At 38.1% G+C, this 13500-nt stretch overlaps 1 protein-coding gene across 11 annotated transcripts in view; it reads left to right on the top strand.

The window, feature by feature from the left end:
* Nucleotides 1–13500, top strand: part of SNX13 (sorting nexin 13) — a 160055-nt gene that overhangs the window by 26227 nt on the left and 120328 nt on the right. For 2 of the 11 annotated variants that reach the window (XM_017956877.2, XM_009203290.3), the window contains exon 2: nucleotides 7649–7740. The exons of the other annotated variants lie outside the window; for them this stretch is intronic. The gene's annotated coding sequence lies outside the window, so the exon portion shown is untranslated. The remainder of the gene's footprint in view (nucleotides 1–7648; nucleotides 7741–13500) is intronic. 11 annotated transcript variants of the gene reach the window in all.

The raw sequence follows: 13500 nt of genomic DNA, 5'->3' as shown, positions 1-13500 counted from the left end.
ATTATATAATGCTCTTCTTTGTCCTTTTTTAGTGTTTTGGTTTAAAGTTTGTTTTATTTGATACAATCAAATAGCAATCCCTGCTCTTTTTTGTTTTCCATTTGTGTGATAGACTTTCTTTAACCATTTACTTTGAGCCTGTGGGTGTCATTACATGTGTCTTTTAAGTGGAGTGTTTATTCCATTTACATTCAAGGGTAATACTGATATGTGAGGTTTTGTTCCTGCCTAGTGTTGTTAGCTAGTTGGCTTTGTAATCTTGATTGTTAGTTGTGGCAGCAAGTATTGTTATTTTGCTTTCATGTTTAGAACCCCCTTAAGCTTCTCCTGTAGGGCCAGTCTCATGGTGGCAAATTTCTTTAGTGACTGTCTGGGAAAGACTTTATTTCTTGTTCACTTAGAAGCTTAATTTGGTGGAATATGACATTTTCTTTAAGAATGCTTAAAATAGGCCCCCAGTCTCTTCTGGCTTGTAAAATTTGTGCTGAGAAGTTTGCTATTAGTCTGATGGGTTTGCCTTTATAGGTAATATGTCTCTTTTCTCTAGCTGCCTTTAAGATTTTTTCATTTTTGGATAGTCTGATTACTGTGTGTCTTGCAGATTATCATCTTGTATAGTGTCTTGCAGGATTTCTCTGGATTTTTTTGTATTTGTATGTTGACCTCTGTAGACAGATTGGGGAAATTTTCCTGAATTATTTTCTCAAATGTGTTTTCCAAGTTGCTTACTTTCATCTTTTTCAAGAATGCCAGTAAGCCATAGGTTTGGTTGCATTACATAATCCTATATTTCTCGAAGGCTTTTTTTTCCCCCCGTTTTCTTAAATTCTTTTGTCTTTTGTCTGGGTGGATTTGAAGGATCGGTCTTTGAACTTTGAAACTCTTTCTTCTGCTTGGTCTAGTCTATTCCTAAGGCTTCCAACTGCATTTTGAAATTTTTCAATTCCAGAAGTTCTGTTTGGTTCTTTCTTATTACACCTATGTCATCTTTTGAATTGGATTGTTTTTCTGGCTTCTTTGTGTTGGATTTCATCTTTCTCTTGGATCTCATTGAGTTTCTTTGCTCCCTCTATATTCTGAATTTTATACTGTCATTTCAGATATTTCATTCTGGTTAGGATCCATTGCTAGGGAGCTAGTGTGATCCTTTGGATGTGACAAAACACTCTGGCTTTTGTATTGTCAGAGTTCTCGTGCTGGTTCCTTCTCATCTGAGGGAGCCGATGCTGCTGCTTTTTTTTTTTTTTTTTTTTTTTGTTGTTAATTTGGTTTCATTTGGCTGGGACTTTTTTATTTTTAAATTCTGTTTTCCCTTGAGGGTATGACTGATGTATGTTGCATGGATCAGTTGGCTTTGTTTCTGGGTGCTTTCAGAGGGCCAAGGCTCTGTATGGGTTCCTTGGTTGCAGATAAATTCATATGGTGGTTTTGTCAGGTATTGTTTATTGTAGCAACATATTTTTGTTTGGTGGTATGATTCAGGCTGCAGTCCAGTAGGTGGTACTTAAGATTAAGAGTTGGCAGGTAGGCTCTTAAGTCTGCGCATGCTCACTGTTAGCAGAGGTGGAGGCGGTAGAGAAGCATGAAAAGTGCCCCACCTTTGGTGAGGGTGAAGTTTCTGGAGAAGTCTAAGAAATGGCCTCTTTCAGCCCCCGTTCCCTGGACCCCAATGGGAAGAGCCACTGCTGTCTCTGCAACAGTGTACTGGGGAGTAGGTAGGGGTTAAGAGATTCCCCCTCTCCAAGTTCATTCTCGGATTTTGGTGGTCCCTCCTTTTGTGGCTGGCACCACAGTTGTGTTTCCTTTGACCCAAGGTGGGTTTTGGTGGGGTGCTTTCCCTTCTTCCTCAGGGGCAGTCCATGCCAAGGGTTAGATTTCCATGGGAGTGGAGTCTGCCTCCCTCCCGCTCCTCAGAACTAGTGGGACACTCTCCCTGAACTGTCCACGAAAGTGGACTGGGGTGCCCAGCAATGACACAAGTAGACCAGTTTTAGGTCGCAGAGCTGTTCCTGGCTGCGAGTCTTGCATCCTAGGAGACACCTCAGCTTCACAAGTCTCTTCCTGCTCCAGTCCTGTGATGGGGAAGTCTAATACCAGTGCTTGCTGCTTGGGTGCTTTCCACACTCGCCACTCAATTCTGGCTGTGAGAGTCCTTTCCCCGCTCCAGGGCAAGTGCTCCAGTCTCTGGCCTGAGACTAAAATGCCTGCAATGGCCGCTGCTGCTAGGTAGCCAAACAGTGACTTACTTTGTATGAGCCCAGATTAAAAATGGCATCCTCTGGCCGGGTGTGGTAGCTGAAGCCTGTAATCCCAGCACTTTGGGAGTTCAAAGCAGGTAGATGACTTGAGGTTAGAAGTTCAAGACCAGCCTGGCCAACATGGTGTAAACCCTGTCTCTATTAGAAATACTGAAATTAGCTGAGTGTGGTGGTGGGCACCTGTAATCCCTGCTACTCAGGAGGCTGAGGCAGGAGAATCACTTGAACCTGGGAGGCAGGAGGTTGCAGTGAGTTGAGATCATGCCACAGCACTCCAACCTGGGCAACAGAGAGACTCCTTTCCCAAAAAAGGCATTTTCCTCTTATTCCCATGCCTGGGAAAATGCCTGCAGCTTTTCCTGGTGTCTTTTCCTGTTTCAATCTCTCAGCCTTTTCCCAATTTAGTGTCAGTGTTTGGGGGAAACAGGGTGCTCTTCTGTGGCCTGGGTTGCATAGATCCCTAGTGGAAAACGTAAGTCACAGAGGGATACTGCCTGTCCCTTTCATGTACTGGAGCTTCACTTACTTTTGTCAGCCAAATGCTGTCCCTTGAGCTGCCTTCCCACCTTCTCCTTCCTGGGTTCTGGGGTGTTCTTTGCATTCTGGTGAATCCTGTTTTCTTTCTTGAATTAAAGCTCTCAGAGTTGATCTTTATGTACTGTTTTGCTAATTCCAAGTGGCTGAGGCACATTGAAAACCTCTAATCCACAATCTTGGGAAAAAATCTGCCTGAATTGACTCTAATTGCAAATATAGAATGCCAACATTTAGTGACCTCGACTATATGATACTCTTGAGTATCTCTCAAAGCCTGAAAGAACTGATACTGGGGAAAATGCCCAAGACTTATTTAGTCTAGCCTTTTTTTGTAGATTCTCTCTCTCTCTTTTAAAAAATCTACTTATTTACTTTTGATTCTCTGATTTCTATCCTTAGGTATAGTTTGACCGCTAAAAGATAATAATCTAAACAATATATTGTACTCCCTGCAGCATTGCCTTCATTACATTATCTTTTAATACTTACATCCATTTTTAAGCAAAGTCATTATGGGAAGCAATTATGTTAAACTTTTTTTTTTTTTTTTTTTAGACAGAGTCTCGCTCTGTTGCCCTGACTGGAATGCAGTGGCGTGATCTTGGCTCACTGCAACCTACGCTTCCTGGTTCAAGCAATTCTCCTGCCTTAGCCTCCAGAGCAGCTGGGACTATGGACATACACCACCATGCCTGACTAATTTTTGTATTTTTGGTAGAGACAGGGTTTCACCATGTTGGCCAGGCTGGTCTTGAACTCCTGACCTCAAGTGATCTGCCTGCCTTAGTCTCCCAAAGTGCTGGGATTATAGGCATGAGCCACTGTGCCCGGCAATTATGTTTAGCTTTCTAATGACTTTCCTGAAAAACTGTTGCTGAGAACGTTAACTAGTACTTCACACTTTGTCTTTCAGATACATTCCTATATGATACAATTCTTTATAAATTCAGTGCTACAGATACAGTTAATGAGAGGGACTTTGGATATCATCTGTTTTTAACTGTTTTGCAGATGAAGAAACCATGGCTGAGGTCAGTGATAAGTAGCTAGCCTAGAACCTGGTCTAGAAATCGTGTCTTCTAACAACAGGCCCAGTTTTGTTTTGTTTTGTTTTGTTTTGTTTTCTTTTCTTTTTTAACTTTTTGGAAGTTGAGTTAGCATTGACATAATGTAAAATTAGCCATTTAAAAATGAGTGATTCATTGGTATTGAGTACATTCACCATGGTATGCAACCACCACCTCTAATTAGTGTCAGAATATTTTTATCACCCTAAAAAGAAGACTGTATGCATTAAGCCATTTTCCTCTTCCCCCCCAGCCTGTGGCAATCACCAGTCTGAATTCTGTCACTATGGATTTACGTGTTCTGGATATTTTACATAAATGAAATCATACAAACTGTGGCCTTTGTTTCTGGCTTCTTTCATTTAACATAAATTTTTTAAGCTCATTCACATTATAGCATGTACTAGCATGTTACTCCTTTTCATGGCTGAATTATAGGTAGATACTACACTTTGTTCATTCACTGATAAACATTTGGGGCATTTCTTCCTTTTGGCTATTGTAATTAGTGCTGCTATGAACATGTATGTACATGTTTCTGTTTGAGTACCTGTTTTTAATCATTTGGGGTATGTACGTAGGTATGGTATTGCTGGGTCATATCATAATTCTGTGTTTAATTTTTTGAGAAATTGCCTATTGTTTTACACAGTGGCAGCACCATTGTACATACCTCCAGTGTGTTTTTATGTCCCCTGTCCTCCATCATGCTGAGATCGTGCTGAGTTGAAAAAGAAAGCCAAAAATTAGTCATTTTGTTTGAGGTATGAACTCTCGGTACATCTTTTGAAACAGATTTTTCAGCCAGTTTTGTCTGTCATTTTTCCAGTGGTTTGTTGAATTGTATTTTGTTTTGTTCCTTTCATTCAAACTGAGGTGAATTTCTTTTCCCTTATTATGTTTATGTGCCTAGAACCTACGGGATTTTGGAGGTCTAATTAAATATCAGTCTATTTATTGCACAAAATAAAAGGAAAATAATCAAAAAGAAATAGCAACACTGAAATAGTCTTGAGTACTTTGAAGGAGTTATGTTAGGTTTTAATTGACGTAAGTACAGGTCAAATCTCTTTGTCTTCTACCTTTGCTCTAGGAGTCAGTTTGTAGGGCTCGGTTTTGAGTCTCCTTAAATTTGAGGCCATTGTATTGCTATGACATATTTACTAAAACAATTTCTTATATTTGATCAGTGGATTTGTAGAAAACTTAAATGGTTTAAGATAGGTTAAATACTATTCAAATCTGTCTTCTTTTTCAACTTCTATTTTAAGTTCAGGGGTACATGTGCAGGATGTGCAGGTTTGTTACATAGGTAAGCGTGTGCCATGGTGGTTTGCTGCACAGATCATCACATCACCTGGGTATTAAGCCCAGCAACCATTAGCTATTCTTCCTGATTCTCTCCCTTCTCCCATCCACACCTGCCAGACAGGTGCCAGTATGTATTTTTTTTATCTCTGTGTGTCCATATGTTCTCATCATTCCGCTTCTAGTTACAAGGGAGAACATGCAGCGTTCAGTTTTTTTGTTCCTGCATTAGTTTGCTGAGAATAATGGCTTCCAGCTCCATCTATGGTCCTACAAAGGATGTGACCTTGTTACTCTCTTGTTCCTTTTCATGGCTGCATAGTATTCCACAGTGTATATGTACCACATTTTCTTTATCCAGTCTATTATTGATGGGCTTTTGGGTTGAATCCATATTTTTGCTACTGTGAATAGTGTTGCAGTGAACATACATGTGCATGTATCTTTATAATAGAATGATTTCTATTCCTTTGGATATATACCCAGTAATGGGATTGCTGGGTCAAGTGGTATTTCAGCCTCTAGTCTTTGAGGAATTGCCACACTGTCTTCCACATGGTTGAACTAATTTACAGTCCCACCAACAGTGTAAAGCGTTCCTTTTTCTCCACAACCTCGCTAGCATCTGTTGTTTCTTGACATTTTAATAATCGGCATTCTGACTGGCGTGAGATGGTATCTCACTTTTTTTTTTTTGATTAGCATTTCTCTAATGGTTAGTGATGTTGAGCTTTTCTTCATCTGTTTCTTTCGCGAAGTGTCTCTTTATGTCTTTTGTTTGTTTAAGGGCTTTCTTTTAACACACAGAACATTGTTCCTTGCTTCAGTGCCTACTCATGTTATGGTCTCTTTATCAGTTATTCTGTTCTTCACCTGGCTATATCCTTATAATTCTTGGAGACTAATCTTAGGTGTCACTTTTTCCAAGATGCTTCCTCTGACTGAACCTCCCTCCACCCTTTCTAGCTGAGTCAGATGATGTATTCCTTCCTAATGTCTTACAATAACTGAAGCATGTCATTTTACTTACTGTATTTTTTGTAATTATATGTGTGTTGTCTCCTACAAAACTGTGAGCTTTTTGAGTTCAGGAAAACTATGCTTTAATTACCTTTGAAATTGCAGAACCTTGCTATCCTAGGCACATGATAGACTTCAGTGAATGTTTAGTGAATGAATGAAAGAAGCTTCTAGTTTAGAAGAGGTAAATATGCACGAATAACTACTGTAGAATTGTAAATTTTGCAGTGGAAGCAGAGAATACAAGGAAAAACATATTTGGTAAGAGTGTGAAATGTTTATGAGGGAAGGTTTGCTTCATGGAAGATAACAAAATCAGCTGGTTCTTGAGGGGAACTTGCTAGAATTTTTTGCTAGAGAGTAAAAGTAATCCATCCTAGAGAACAGAAGCAAGAGAGCAAGTCATGCTCATGGAGAAGCCAGGTATTTTAGAATCTTTTTCAAAGGTCCTTTTGGCAGCAAGGAGGATGGAGTACAGGGAGAAGCAGGAATGATATAGTCATGCAGCTAAAATGAAGGTTTTGTGTCAAGCTTAGACTGTGAGGGAGGGAGAGTTTCAAAAGATACTTAAGATATAAAATGGGCAGTCAGGCCCTGATAGCTTAATTGGCTGAAAAATTCCAAGAGGGTAATCCAAGGCAACTCTAGAATTTCTCTTCTCAGTAATTGGGTAGGTATTGATGCCTCCTTTTAAAAAAGTAAAGGAATACAGGAAACATTTGGGATCTTCAGAGAATTTAATTTTGGGCATGATAAGTTTATGATCTTTATGACAAATTGAGGTAGAAGTGTTCAGTATGTAGTTGAATATAAGTTTCTGAAACTCAGGAGATATTTCTGAGCTGGAGGCACAGTTTTGGAAGTCAAGTACATATGGGTAGTTATAAGTAGTGGACTAGAAAACTCAAGGATTGCATATCTAGTAAGACTATAAGAAGGTAAAAACAGAACCCTAGGAATTGCAAGCTTTCTTCTACTTAAAGGTAATCAAGGGCATACTTGCAAAGTAGTAGTAATTTTTCTTGGTCCCTTTTATTTCCTGTATGCTTTCCCAACTTTAATCAAAAAAGCAATAAAATTATGTTGCTATATCATGTCTTGGACTTAGCATCAGATAAACTTTATAGCAAGTGTGGGGCTGTGGCAGTACTAAAACATTCATGGCTCATTTTCAGGGGATATGTTGCTGCCAACTCAGGTTTATCTAGTTATTGCCTTGCAGGTGTACAATTTCACTGATTCTTGATTCCATGTATTTCCATTTTTCAAGAAAAGCCAGAAATCCTGATTTTTACAGACTTTTAAATGCTTACTCAGAATTTTAAAAAATGCTGTGTTGGTCGGATAAAACATTGTCAGTTTCTGATACCTTTCTTAATCCTTATATTCTTTGTAACAAAGAGCAACTAGTATCACCTTCTGAGGTATTGAAATGTACTTGTTTCTGTTGCATACTAGGATGAGAGAAAAAACTTGACTGGAAGCTACAGAAAATTATAGTGGAAAAGGAGACAGACTGAATCCCTGGGCTTAGAAGATTTAGAGATTGAGTGAGTAATAGAGGATATAAGTCAGATGGGTTGAGACCCATCTGTAGTGACTGCACTGGCAGTGAATCAATCATTGCCACTTTTGGTTCCTTATTTGCTGAGGTCTTGTTGTTTCTGGGACTTGAAACTGGAATGGTTGTTAGGGAGGATTTTTTCTATTATTTTGTCCGGCATATTTTAGTACAAAATTATAAACACAATACAAAAAATACTTAGTGTTTTGCCCCAAGAACATAACCAATATGAATGGAAATGTTCCTGTCAGCCTGTGGCTTTCAAAATCTGAACAGCTAATATACCAGATGAACTCACAGGATGATTGTTAGGGCTGGCTCTCTTATATTTATTTATTTATTTTTGTTGAATCAGTTTAAAGAATTTTTACAAGAAGTCTCCTATTTATTCTATAGAAAAATCAAGGAGATTGTTGGAACTGACCTTTGGCTCTTCTATTGGTTGACCCTGTGGAAGGAAAGAGTCATAATTCCTTGAGTGTGTGTGTTCACTTTTAGGAACAGATTTCCCTGGAAATAAATTCTACTTGTATAACAATTAGATCTCACAGTTAAAAAATTATAATTAAAAAATGTGTCACAAGATATTATAATTTGATCATTGATTCTTGATCTAACCACCTTTTAGCCATATCAGATTATGAGAGGAAGTTATGGAGTAGGCCTCCTGAGTAAAGGAGGTGTGATTTTTTTTTTTTTCTTTGAGGTGGGAGTGTAGTTGGAACTAAATAAAGTACATGTGAATTTACCATATCAACTAAAATTTTGATCAAATGATTTTTTAAAATTGTGTGGTTCTTATTTTATATATGTTTATAGTTTCCCTTAAGGTTTTCTGTACCAGAGTTGTTGATCTATTATTTCCTTATACTAATGTTAGGGATCATAAAAGCTATGAGATAAATCTAAGCAGTTAATTTTAATATCATGTGGAAATAGTTTTTTCTGTGTTTTATTAAATGTCGAATGAATTGTGACTTTTACATTTTTTTCTCTTTCATTTGTTCTTTTGGGCACTGATAAGTCTAACCATGTATCAGCTTATTATAATTCATGGCTAGTGCCATCTGGCTGTCATTCTCCCTCTTTTGTAAAATCATCTTGTACTTGTGATTATATGTGGTTTTAAAATTACTTTTTGGAAACTCTTGAATAGTGCATTTATCCTGCACAAATTAGTATATGTAGAATAAGAATCATATTCTTTATTATCATTTATAAATGAAATATTTATATATATTTAGACATGCCAGGGCAAGGTAAAGTGGTACATGCTGGTAGTCCCAGCTACTCAGGAGGCTGAGGTGGGAGGATCCTATGAGTCTAGGAGTTGGAGACTGCATTAAGCTGTGATGGCACCACTGCATTCCAGTCTGAAAGAGAGTGAGAGACTCCATCTTTTTAAACAAACAAAATCTGTAAAAGTGTAAATAGCCTTGAGCATTGGGCTTAGGTTCACTAAACAAATGTTATTTTATGTTCTCCTTTTGAATCAAGAGTTTTAAAGAGTACTTTCCCTGTTGGTACACTGTTGAGCAGCCTCAACATTTGTGAATATTTGTTCACTTCAAGTTTTTGTTTTTGGAAATTACCAAAACTTTAGCATATAAAGTTAGTAACTGGTTTTGGGTAGTACCATTTTGGTGGAAAGAATTGGGTAATCATAAATAAAAGAGATTGATTTTTATTGTTCACCTGCAAAACTGCCTTTTGAAGACAATTTAAAAGGAGTTCCAAAAATATTTAAGCTCTAAAGGCATTATGTTTTCTGTATTCCCCAAACACTTTGTGAATCTCTTTATTGTGGCATTTACTACACTTATGTTATCATTACATGTATATTTTACCTTTTTAGCTTCTGAGCATATTAGTGGCAGAAACTGCCTCATTCATCTTTGTATCATTAAAGCCTAACACATACCCACCTAGTAACAATAGAATCAATGTGAAGCCTCCAAAGTAATTGGTTTGGAGGACAGTAGTTTTTATGTTAAATGTACGCATACCCACACATAAAATAGAATATTAAGGCTCATTACTTAGTTTTATATTTAAAGCAATTTTTTTCTTAATCGTATAGCCATGCATATGTTGCTCCACCATAAACTAATCATAGGAGTATACAGCGTTGTATCTGAAGCCATCAGGTGAGACTGAGGAGGAACACTTTAAGGTCCTTTGCCTTTTCACTGTCCTTTCCCCCTTCCCTTGGTCTCCCCTTTTCTCTCCTTTTTCTGTTCCTTCCCTCATTTCACTTGTCTAGTTAGTAATTTTCATACTTAATGAGCAGCTTCTGTGTACTTGGCCTTGATTACATTATTATTTGATGTTAAATGGGACAAGGTTCCACATCAGGAGCGTGTTCTATTGAAATTACCTGGAGAAGAATGTTCAACTTACTGTAGATAGAATAAGGTGGGAGGGAATTTTTCCAGTTTTTGCCCATTCAGTATGATATTGGCTGTGGGTTTGTCATAAATAGCTCTTATTATTTTGAGTCGTTCCATCAATGCGAATTTATTGGCGTTTTAGCATGAAGGGCTGTTGAATTTTTGTCGAAACCTTTTCTGCATATTGAGATAATCCTTGTGGTTCTTGTCTTTGGTTCTGTTTATATGCTGGATTATGTTTATTGATTTGCGAATGTTAGACCAGCCTTGCATCCAGGGATGGCCCACTTGATCATGGTGGATAGCTTTTGATGTGTTGTTGAATCCGGGTTTTGCCAGTATTTTTTTGAGAGTTTTTGCATAGATGTTCATCAGGGATATTGGTCTAAAAATTCTCTTTTTTGTTGTGTCTCTTCAGGCTTTGGTATCAGGATGATGTTGGCCTCATAAAATGATTAGGAGGATTCCCTCTTTTTCTATTGATTGGGGCCGTTCAGAAGGAATGGTACCAACTCCTCCTTGTACCTCCTGGTAGAATTCGGCTGTGAATCCATCTGGTCCTGGACTTTTTTTTTGGTTGGTAGGTTATTAATTATTGCCTCAATTTCCAGAGCCTACCATTGGTCTATTCAGAGTTCAACTTCTTCCTGGTTTGATCTTGGAAGAGTGTAAGTGTCAGAATTATCCATTTCTTCTAGATTTTCTAGTTTATTTAGTAGAGGTGTTTATAGTATTCTCTGATGGTAGTTTGTATTTCTGTGAATTGGGTGGTGATATCCGCTTTATCATTTTAATTCGTCGATTTGATTCTTCTCTCTTTTCTTCTTTATTAGTCTTGCTAGTGGTCTGTCAATTTTGTTGATCTTTTCAAAACCAACTCCTGGATCATTGATTTTTGGAGGGTTTTGTGTCTCTATCTCCTTCAGTTCTGCTCTGATCTTAGTTATTTCTTGCCTTCTGCTAGCTTTTCGAGATGTGTTTGCTCTTGCTTCTCTAGTTCTTTTAATTGTGATGTTGAGTGTCAATTTTAGATCTTTCCTGCTTTCTCTTGTGGGCATTTAGTGCATAAATTTCCCTCTACACACTGCTTTAAATGTGTCCAAGAGATTCTGGTATGTTGTATCTTGTTCTCATGGTTTCAAAGAACATCTTTATTTCTGCCTTCATTTCGTTATGTACCCAGTAGTCATTTCAGGAGCGGGTTGTTCGGCTTTCCCATGTGAGTTGGCCCGGTTTTGAAGTTGAGTTTTCTTAGTCTGGAGTTCTAGTTTGATTGCACTGTGGTCTGAGAGACAGTTTGTTATGTTCCTGTTCTTGTACATTTGCTGAGGGTGCTTTACTTCCAATTATGTGGTCAATTTTGGGTGAAATGCGATGTGGTGCTGAGAAAAGAGCAGTATATTCTATTGATTTGGGTGGAGGTTTACAGATGTCTATTAGGTCTGCTTGCTGCAGAGATTGAGTTCAATTCTGAATATGCTTGTTAACTTATGCCGTTGATGTAATGTTGACACAGTAAATGGTGCTGGGAAAATTGGCTAGCCATAAGTAGAAAGCTGAAATGGATCTTTTTCTTACTCCTTATCACGAAATTGAATTCAAGATGGATTAGAGACTTAAATGTTAGACCCTAATACCATAAAATCCTAGGAAAACCTAGGTAGTCTGATTCAGGACATAGGCGACAAAGAGACTTCATGTCTAAAACACCAAAGCAGCGGCCAGCCGAAAGCCAAAATTGACAAATGGGATCTAATTAAAACTAAAGGCTTCTGCACAGCAAAAGACTACCATCAGAGTGAACGAACCTACAGGAATGGGAGAAAATTTTTTGCAATCTACTCATCTGACAAAGGGCTAATATCCAGAGACACCTGAAAGAACTCAAAACAAATTTACAAAGAAAAACAAACAACCATCAAAAAAGTGGGCAAAAGGATATGAACAGACATTTCTCAAAGAAGACATTCATACAGCCAACAGACATATGAAAAAATGCTCATCATCACTGGCCATCAGAGGAAATGCAAATCAAAGGAAAACCACAATGAGATACCATCTCACACCAGATTCAGAATGAATCATTAAAGTCAAGGAAACAACAGGGTGCTGGAGAGGATGTGGAGAACACTTTTACACTGTTGGTTGGGATTGTAAACTAGTTCAACCATTATGGAAAACAGTATGGGAATTCCTCAAGGATCTAGAACTAGATGTACCATATATTGTGTCCCATTACTGGGTATATACCCAAAAGGATTATAAATTCATGCTATATAAAATTGCACATGCACAAGTGTGTTTTATTTTGCAGCACTATTTCATAACCAGCAGGCTTGGAATCAGCAAATGTCCATCAGTGACAGACTGGATTAAGAAAATGTAGCACATATATACACCATGGAATACTATGCAGCCATAAAAGAGTTGGTTTGTAGTGTGCTTTGTAGGGACATGGATGCAGCTGGAATCCATCATTCTTAGCAAACTATCACAGAACAGAAAACCAAACACCACATGTTCTCTCACTCATAGGTGGGAACTGAACAATGAATCACTTGGACTCAGGAAGGGAACATCACACGGGGCCTATCGCCCAGAGGGAGGGAGGGATTGCATTGGGAGTTATACCTGATGTAAAATGTGAGTTGATGGGTGCAGCAGACCCAGCATGGCACAAAACATACATATGTATAAACCTGCGTTAGCCCTGCACATATACCCTACAACTTAAAATATAATAATAGGATTAATTAAAAAAAGGAGAATAAGATTGGGAGGAAAACAGTCTGTACTTGTTATAGGGTCACTCTTCTTATGGCTACTTATTTTTTATTGTGGAACTATATATATAATTATTATGACTCAAGTTGGCACTGAAGTAGTATCAACTGTAAGATTCTTAGCCCAGTCTGCTTGGCAGCCTAAGCTGTATAATGTATTTAAATATAAGTTGAGTGGTTGACCCATTCTGGTGAGATTCATCTCACAGTCTAAGTTCCTTTCTATGGTAGTTCTGACAGCCTGTTCTAAGATAGCTGGAATAAAAGAGCTGATCTAAAACAGCATTTTCCATAACCCCCACTCTCTGCATGAACCAGGATAATCTACACACAAGATTGGCTGAATTAAAGCACTGATAACCTAGGCGAAATTAAGCACTGAATTGGTTGTGTGATTGTGAAGAGTTACTGAACCAGTCTGCTACTAGACTTGAGAGAGATGATATCACAACTCAGCCACTTCATGGTGCTGATGGGTATTCTGGATCAAAGGGGTTAGTGATTTTACCAAAGGTTATACAGAAAGTTAGTGGCAATCTGGAATCCGTGATTTCTGACTCTTAAGTACTGTAT

Source organism: Papio anubis, chromosome 4 (assembly GCF_008728515.1).
Source record: "Papio anubis isolate 15944 chromosome 4, Panubis1.0, whole genome shotgun sequence".
Lineage (NCBI taxonomy): Eukaryota > Metazoa > Chordata > Mammalia > Primates > Cercopithecidae > Papio > Papio anubis.
Note: the sequence above shows the minus strand (reverse complement) of the source record. Positions and strands in the feature narration are given on the sequence as shown.